This window comes from Trachypithecus francoisi, unplaced genomic scaffold (assembly GCF_009764315.1).
Source record: "Trachypithecus francoisi isolate TF-2019V2 unplaced genomic scaffold, Tfra_2.0 Lachesis_group8, whole genome shotgun sequence".
Classification (NCBI taxonomy): domain Eukaryota; kingdom Metazoa; phylum Chordata; class Mammalia; order Primates; family Cercopithecidae; genus Trachypithecus; species Trachypithecus francoisi.
The window spans coordinates 31,003,128-31,012,746 of NW_022681473.1; the positions used below are offsets into that span (position 1 = coordinate 31,003,128).

General features: G+C 43.2%; 1 long non-coding RNA gene across 1 annotated transcript; it reads right to left on the minus strand.

The window, feature by feature from the left end:
• Positions 1-4,300: 4,300 nt before the first annotated feature.
• Positions 4,301-7,664, minus strand: LOC117080548. The gene is made up of 3 exons (XR_004435889.1): positions 7,147-7,664; positions 4,694-4,749; positions 4,301-4,383 (listed from the first exon to the last, which is right to left on the minus strand). It is a non-coding gene; the product is annotated as an uncharacterized LOC117080548 (long non-coding RNA).
• Between the last annotated feature and the right edge of the window lie 1,955 nt (positions 7,665-9,619).

The window sequence follows — 9,619 nt, forward strand, 5'->3', positions numbered from 1 at the left end:
AGTCACTACTATATCAGTGACAGATGTGCATCATGATCAGTGACCAATCATGCCACTTCTTTCAAAGCCTCTGATTTCTTACTGCATATCTCTCACTCAGTTCACACACAGATAGCAAAATATGTTGTTGTGTTGCCTCCCCGTCTCCCAGTGATAAACTCATGTGGCATTCTATAAACAGGTAATCAAAATGAAAAGTGAGAAGGGTGGAGGTGAAATCTGAGTCAAACCTAAACGCAGGCCGGGCGCGGTGGCTCAAGCCTGTAATCCCAGCACTTTGGGAGGCCGAGACGGGCGGATCACGAGGTCAGGAGATCGAGACCATCCTGGCTAACACGGTGAAACCCCGTCTCTACTAAAATATACAAAAAATTAGCCGGGCGAGATGGCGGGCGCCTGTAGTCCCAGCTACTCGGGAGGCTGAGGCGAGAGAATGGCGTAAACCCGGGAGGCGGAGCTTGCAGTGAGCTGAGATCCGGCCACTGCACTCCAGCCTGTGCGACAGAGCGAGACTCCGTCTCAAAAAAAAAAAAAAACCTAAACGCAGTTAAAGATTAAATAGTTGACCATGGGAATGCTGATGCTGCTGTCATTTGAAACTACATCTGCAGCCAGAGGAACTTAGCGAAGGCAAACTTACTAACATAAAGGTATAAGCAGTTATGACAAAAAAGATGATGTCTCAGGGAAGTGTCTGTACTTAACTTTCCCTACTTTCTCATTTCCTGTGTACTATTTTTTTCATTTGTTTTACTGTGATATATATAATACATACGTATACCAACGTAACAATGTAATGTGCTCAGTTCAGAAAATTATAAAGTGAACATCCTCCTCCCTCCTGCCCCGCAGATGTACCCATCACTCTAGAAGTTGTGTGAAATGTTTCCATGCTTTTTAAAAAATTGTTTTACTACACAGGAATTCATTCCTAAAAAATGCTTATCTTTTTCTCTTGCCTCACTTTTACTTTATGCAACTATCATTTTTCATGTCTATATTATATTTTTGAGATTGTGTCTACATTGATTTATAGAACTGCAGTTCCTTCATTTCCCCTGCAGTACTGCATTCGGTTTTATGACTGTATTATACAGTGTGGATTAATCCCAGTCGTGATGTAGAGCAACAGGATCTTATCACAAGAAACGACATGCCGTGTGGTTCCACTTATACGCTCAAGAATATGCAAAACGAATCTGCGGGAATAGAGGTCAGATCGGTGGTTCTCTTGGGTGTCGGGGGGCGTGTAACGGAATGGGAAGGGGCACCTTTGGAAGTGTTGGAAATGTTCTAAATCTTGAACTGGATGGTGATGGCCCAAACATAATCATATTGAAGATTTGCAAATAATCACATTTACATGTTTAACAAAAAAGCTTAAAAATAAATACATGAAAATATCGAGTTTATAAACAAGTATTAATATAAGCAAATATAAACGATTATTTATAAATTATTTCTGGAGTTTATAAACCAACACCTATGGCAACTTAGAGATATTTTCAATACATGAATGCTGAGCTCTGATTTTTTCCCAGTTGTTGCCATTCCACTAGGCATGTTTTACGAAAAAAGTGAAGTGACACTGTGTATAGGGGTTTATAAGATTAGCTACTTAATATTTTTTAAAGATAGGCTTTCATGAGTTCAACTGTGTTTTTCACTGAGAAATCTAGACATGCATGAACATAGGAGAAAGTGGTTTGGCAGGCAGGGAAGGATGGGGGCTGTGTTTAAACCTGCATGCCCATGTTGCCTGATCAAAATCCTTCACAGATGGTTTCTTCTTGAGAATCTGGTCTTTCTCATGGCAGCCACCTTAGTCCTAGGGGAAAAGGATAGGATTTTTTGTCTTTCTATCTCATGAATTCTTTGGTTTAACATCAAATTATTCTTACTGCTGAAACCCTACACCTGTTAAAACCTTACAGGTGAGGTGATAAAAAGTAACAAATAAGATCTGAGCTGGAATTCTGGCCTGGTCTTTTACTGGCACTTAGAACCAGGCCTGGCAAACGGCGAATATATGAGAAGGAATGGCTACCCATATTATCATTATTGCTTTTATTATTGCACCTGTTCTTGACGATTTTATAGTTTTTTGGCTCTAAGAACACTGTAAAGTGTTTAGAAGCTCAATAAAAAGCATTGATAAATACAATACAAAACATCCAAAAACCTTGCCGTGTATTGGAGTAACTCTCTCATGCCTAATGGTTCTGGGACTCTAGCTCCTCTTCTGTACATGCTCCAAAAGAGGAAACAGCATGTCCGCTCAGAGCTTCCTTAGGGGAAAGGGACACCTTTCTCTGCTGGATTGGCTGGGCAGGTAGATGGGATCATCCCTGCCAGCCATTTCCTCTTTAATTCAGAAGGCTCCGGTGAACCACAAAAGACAGAGTGGACATGATGCTTTGAAAAGTGTGTATTGCCTTGCAGACAGAGGCTAGCATCCATTTAGCTACTCTCATTTCTCCCCATCCCAACCATATAAAGACGCTGGGATCTGCCAGGATGTTTAGGAACAAATTATCACCCTTCCATTCTTAGGGAGGCCCCAGTGAAAAAGACTTCTTCCAGAAATGCTGAGCATCAGGAACAAGGACTCACTCTTCCAAAAACACTCAGTATTGGGGAACAAGGCCTCTTCCAGGAACACCCAGCGTTGGGAACATGGTGTGCCTGTATGGTGGCCGGGTGCCACGGAAGAAGGACAAAGGCAACCCTCTCCAGTGCCATGTGGTATAAAAGGCAGAAGAGGCTTTATTGGAGAGAATCTTACAAGAGGAGAAGTGGAGTGTCCATGAACCTCAGATCCATCCTCCCACAGAGAGGCAGGCAGAGCAGAGCAGTGATGGGCTGGACGTGTCACAGACAACCCTATGGAATCGCAAAGCACTCAAGACATACAGGGTGGGTGGCGGGCTAATGCTGTGCTTCTAGAGCTTTCTCAGGTCGGGGTTTTTGGGACTCCCAAAGAATGTCCTGCCTGGAGAAAGAGGAGGAGAGAGGGATGTCTCTTCACTCTGAACACCACTATCCCATGGGGTTGTGATGTTCCCCTAAACCGTCAGACCTAGAAGCGCCCCCAATATGGAGTCCCTGCTGCTCACCAAACTTCCATTCCCAATCTTTTCTCCGGTCCTGTCCTCCTCCACAGTCCACTGTTAAGGGCAATCTTCTACTTCAGTATTCCATTCCACTCCACAAATACCTCTGGACACCTTCCAAAAGTCACCTCTTTTCTGTGTTGGGAGGATCTGGAAAGCATGATCCTAAAGTAGCCCCGGGTGCTGCCTCCCTCTGGCCCTCCAGTCTGGCTGCCCCCAGGCGTGTTTTTTCTAAGGTCTAGCTTACTCCCAGGCGCTCCTCCTAGGCTCAGACACCTCCCGTGCTTCTTCATGCATCCAGGTCGAGATCTAGAACATTCCATAAACGGCCTTGGTTCCTCTATCTGGGAGTCAAGATACGTACCCAAGTGTTGTGCCCTCTTCCGTCTCCTCAGTGTTAACTCCCTGTGCTCTCTGGCCCTCACCTTCTCCCACGCACACCTGTAGCCCCATGAACACCCATTACTTATCCTGATCCTCTGGTTTGAAATGTGGCCCCCACCGTTCATGGGTCATTGAAATCCAACCAATCTCCTCCTCCTGCCTCATCTCTAGGAAGCCCTCCTTGACTGGACTGTGGCCGTCCTCACTACCTCATTGTCCCCATCCTCCGGTTTCCAGGCATTGAACCTCGTGCACACGTGGTTGGGAGGTTCTCCAGTTGATTCCTGCAGGCCAGTTCTGAATTCTCCTGTCAGCGAGGAGCAACTTGAGCCAGGAGGGACTGCACCGTTCTGCGCTTGGAGGGGAGGGGAGTGGTCCCTGGTATCCTCTGATGCCCAGGCCCAGCCGAAATATGGAAGACCAAGTGCTACGGGGGAAGGAGAACTGGGCCGATTGTCAGGGTCCTGGGCTCTGCTGCTGTCTTCCAAGTACCCCTAAGCCTACTGTTTCTATCTCTGGGCCTCAGTTCCTGAAGCTGCAAAATGGAAACAGATGGGCTGGGCTGGGTGATTCCTAAAAGCCTTTACAGTTTTCACAGATGAGTCTTCTCCGAGTGGTTTTCAACACTGTGTATCAGACTCACCTGAGGAACTTTTAAATAATGGCGATGTTCACGCCCCACTCTCCAGGACAGAAGATGGCAATTGAAGTGAGCCCACCCACCTGTAATTTTCTAAAAGTTCATCAGATGACTCCAACGTGCAGACTCAGCTTGTTTGGAGAGGAGGGCGGTTGACTAGGACCTTTGTTTTCAGACAAAGCGATGGACTCATGCTGCCCCCTGGTGGTCAGACTGCTCACTTCAGGCAGTTCCACATCTTAGGATCTTGCGGCGGGGCAGGAAAAATGTACCCAATGAATAAGAATGAAAAGAGAAAAAGAAAGGAAGGGAAGAACACTACCTGGCTTCTCCATGACCCAAGGATTCACAGACTCGTGAGTATTCCCCTTCCCCACTGTCCCCTATAATAAAGTTTATATTATTTATCATAAATCAAGAGACCGAGTCCTGGGGGCAGTCATATCAGCCTTTGAAACCAACCCATTAGTCCCATCAACAGTTTTGGGTGTTTTTTGTTTTTTGTTTTGGATAAACATAGAAATTGACCCTTATGACCTTAAAGCTTGAAACTTACATTTGTTTTTATCAGAGTTTCAGAGTTTCTTCCTCCAGGAAAGGACCACCAGGTCTCTGGGAAAAAAAAAAAAAAAAAAGGGCATCAAAGATCTGAAACTCACCAGATCATTGCATCCACACAATGAAACTCCAGGCCCCTCATTCATCGTGATTGCTTCCTGACCCTTCCTGAGTTCCTGTTTTTTCATACACTTACATTTCTTCCCTGCTGTATAAACTCCTAACTTGAGCTGGTCAGGGAGATGAGTTTGAGACTACTCTCCTGGGGAGATGATTCGAGACTGACCTCCCATCTCCTCTGCTGCAGCACTCAGTTAAAGCCTTCTTTTTTGGCAATAATTGTTGGGTCAGTGATTGGCTTTCTGTGCTGTGAGCAGCAGGACCTAGACCAAACCCCTGGTGTTTCAGTAACACATTAGGCGTGAAAATGCTACCTCTGGATCCACAGGCTGGGTGTAAGGGGAATTCAGAAGGTGACAGGCTTGGGGGAACTTCTGAAACGGCAAAGCCAAGCAGGACACTTGAGATAATGAGATGTTAAGTATCTGGAAAAATGAGTACCCAGTGCTAGGTTTATTCCTATTCACCTGTCACCATGACATTGGGCAAGCTCATTTCGCTAAGCCTCAGTGAGTGCTGCTCACTATTGTGAACACCAAATGTGTTCCTGGACAAAGTCTGTCAAGGGCTACAGAGATTTAACTGATTCCACACTCGCCAAACTCCTACCCATTCCACATGGAGTAAAGCTTCCCAAACCTGGTTGGAAGTCTGCAAAAACTGGGGAGCTCATTCTTTAAACATAATATAAGAGAATGTGTTCAAAGTATCATTTTATCATCACAATACAATCTATATAATATGTTACTTATAGGAAAAATGAATTTAAAAAGCAGTTATGTCTCAAAGGCTACAGCTTAAGTACAAGATTCGGGGGAGTGGAAGTAAGGGGTAGGCTGGATAGCTCTCCACTGTGTGGTGGCCCACAAGGACCACATGGAGCGTGTCTGTTTCTGTGGGTGAGACAAGGTTGGGCAGTCTCTGGCATCAGCATTAATTATGCCAAGACTCGCTGTGTCAGGCCCCAGATCAGGGGAGACTATGTATAGGATATTTGGACGACCTCACACATGGCCCAAGCACCTTCTAAAGGTGTGTCTCGTAACACCCCTTCACCTGCTTAATTCCAGGATTCCTCAGACCTCACCTCAAACATTACTCTCTTGGGGAGGCCTTCCTTCACATTCCAATCGAGTCAAACACTCCAGTTCAAATGTTCTCAAAATGCTCCATTTCTCCTTCAGAGATCACAGTTTTAATTCATTTTAAGAATTGTTTTGAGTCACTATCCCTCAAATGAATGTGAGACTTTGACAGAGGGGACTGCTTCTGTATCTCCAGCAACCAGCACAGCACCTGGCCCCTTTGCAAAGGGTTCAATAAATTGCTGAATGAGTGAATCCCATCTTCAAGAGAAATAGCTCTTTTCTGATTATTCCTTATTTGTTATCCTGAATTTTCCTACCATTCATTAAAGTGAAAGTAATTCATTTTAATGTGGTCAGTATAGCTACTTTTTATTTATTTCAAAAAAGGAAATACTTTATTTCTTAAGATAACTTGAGAACAGGTTATTCATACATTAGAAATAGGGCTAGGGGCCATGGGTCATGCCTGTAATCCCAGCACTTTGGGAGGCTGAGGTGGGAGGATTGCTTGAGGCCAGGAGTTTGAGACCAGCCTGGGCACAAAGTGAGAACGGTATCTCTTTAAAAAAAAAAAAAAAAAAATTAGCTGGGTGTAGTGGTGCTTGCCTGTAGTGGCACACCTTTAAACCCTGCCCTGTCTGGCTAAAGTATTTCACGAAGCCCGTAGTCCAGATCCTTGGAGGGCTGAGGTAAGAGGATCACTTGAGCCCAGGAGTTCGAGGCTCCAGTGAGTGATGCTTGTGCCACTGCACTCCAGTCTAGGTGACAGAGTGAAACCTTGTCTCAAGAAAAAAAAAAAAAAGAAAGAAAGAAAGAAAAAGAAATAGCTGCAGATTATCGATCTCCACCTTTTTGCAATAATATTTTATTTTAGCATTCTTCTCCTTGCTGCCCATGTGCCCGTCGGCTTTTCAGCTTCGTTTTTGAGAGAAATACGAACACATACCCCGCCACTTGAGTTGTAGTATACTCACTATACAGGCCAAAGGTAATGTTTAGCTTCATAAAATTCCATCTGAACATCGACAATCATTGTCCGAAACTCACAGTCAAGAACTGTGATCGTCTGCCTTCAACTGGTTGGGTTGATTCTAACAAGACCTTTGCTACTTAAAATAGGGTCCCAGCATCAGGAACACATTGGCATCACCTTGGAGGTTATTTTAAATGCAGAATCTCAGTCCCCACCCCAGACCAAAGAATTAGAATATGTGCTTTAAGAAGATACCTCAGTGATACATACGCACGAAGAAGTTTCAGAAAGCTGGATGATCAAGCTGTTCAAAGTTCGTGGTTCTTCTGAGTAAACCAGAGTACTCATGGCTGGGTCTGGAAAAACTTTTCTCTTACAATTCTTCATGAAATCTTCACTAAATGTGAAAAGGCTAAGGAAAGGTTTAGTTAGTAATTTTCCAAGTAATCATGTTCGACACGGCTATATACTGCTTACAAAATTCGCATTGGTCTTACTCCTCTGATGAATGCCACATACTCACTTCTCTTTGTCTGTTTCATGTTTGCATAGGTCCAGCAAAGGGATGTTTGGTTGGTCAGTATCACTGAGCTGTGGCCATGTTTAGAGGCTCATTCCTAGAAAAATCAATTAACTTCAATTAACAATTAACTTTCATTGCAAACAAAACCACCTTTAAACCTTGACCTTTCTGGCTAAAGCATTTCATGAAGCCATGGAAAACCACAGAGCAAAGGATAAAGGGTAGGTAAGTATTGAATATACTACAGATGTAGATTAGTGAAGATAAAGGGTAACTCATCTCTTTCACGGGCGATCAACTCACAAGAGCTCCTCATATGATGACAGCTGGTGGCTGGAATCAGCTCACTTTTGAAGCTCTGATCCCTCCCTAGGCAAGCAATCATGTGGGGTGTGTGTGTGTGTGTGTGTGTGTTGTTGCTGTTGATGGTTTCCCTTTCCAGAAAAAAAAAAAAAAGATAACTAAGTTGGGTTTCTTACCATTATCATTTTTATATGAGTTTAGATATAAAAAGCCAAGTTTCTGAAGATTTGACTACCATTAAACAAGATGAAAAAGACTTGATAGACCAAATAAAGGTAAAGTTGTAGGCAAAACGTAAAGGCTGCCAAATTTCCCTCCCAACCCTGGGTGTCACAAACTCTAAACCAAATACTGAAATGTTACAGCTGGCAGAGGTCGTAAAAATCTCGTCTAACGCCTTATTTGTTCAGATGACACTAAGACATTAAAGTGACTGGCTATCAAACCAAACACTAGCATCTGGGTCTTCTGATTTGGAATCAAGTGTTATGATTGTTTGAACCACTCTACACACAAAACATAATACCTCTCTTTATGGAAAAACAGCAACAAAACAACAAAACAAAAACACATAAGGGCAGGGACTGTGTCTGTTTATTGCTTGATCTGGGATAGCAGAAGATCATGTGTTTACTAGCACTTAATAAATACTTGAGTGAACTTGCAATAGATGAAGATTTGTTAAATATCTACTGAGGGTAATATCTACTATAGATATTAGTTATAACTCTATATTACAATATAATTATATATTTCTATAATTAGGCAGTATATGGGGGCATGTTTACATTATTACTTTCATTTTATACTACTTATTATCACTACCATTATTGTTATTATCAGAGTCGTATACAGCTAACACATAAGGCGAAGATAGAGGTCATTTTCCCTCATTTGGGAGAGAAGAAAAGGAAGATTGGTAGAAATTGGGTGTATATCATTCCCTGGAACCTGCAGATTTCTGGCTCTGCCTTTTACTGCCATTTAAAACCAACCCTGGCACATGGTAAATGCTAGATAAATGGCAGCTGTGAGTATCACCACTGCTATTGTCACCATGTTACAATCATGGCTTTGTGCCAAGCCTACTGCTCCATCTTTTCTTTTTACTTTTTTGGGGGAGTTGAGGGGGACGAGGTCTTGCTTTGTTGACTAGACTGTTGTCTCAAATTCCTGGGCTCAAGCGATCCTGCCTCCGCCTCCCAAAGTGCTGGGATTACAGGCTTGAGCCACCACGCCCAGCCACCTGCTCCATCTTGATTTTCCCCTGACCCACATGGATCCTATGAATCCACCATAACAACTACTTCTCCCTAGGTGGACTGACCTCTCTGAACTTTGGCACTCACGTTTTACATAGATTACAAAGCACCTGCTTAGTCTCCTCCTTTCTAGTCAAATTACCAAGAACAAGTTTCAGGTTTTGCATTTCTTTTTTAAATCAAGTTTGTGAGATCCAATACAAATAAATTAACATGTGCATCAGGCACTAGGGCAACAGACAGACACAGGGGAGAGAATGAATATATCTGAGTGTAAGACCCCAAAGTGGGCTGAACTAGGGCAACAGACAGACACAGGGGAGAGAATGAATATATCTCAGTGTAAGACCCCAAAGTGGGCTGAACTGATCTTGACCCCAGCAGGGACCAGGAACCTTCTAAGCTAACTTTTCATGAGGAATATTCCTCAGTTACTTCCTTTGTATCCACATAACACTTATGTTAGTGGCATTTGGACCAAGTCAGAGGATTACTACAAATTGAGAGGGCTTTTTTTTTCCTTTTCTTTGGTTGGTAAGAGAAAAATACATATTTTAATGATTGAATCAAGGCAAGTTTTAGGGGTACAGGTCATGTTCGGCCATGTGCTTGTCTGTTTTAGAAGTCACAAGACGGGGTCACAATGAATAGATCA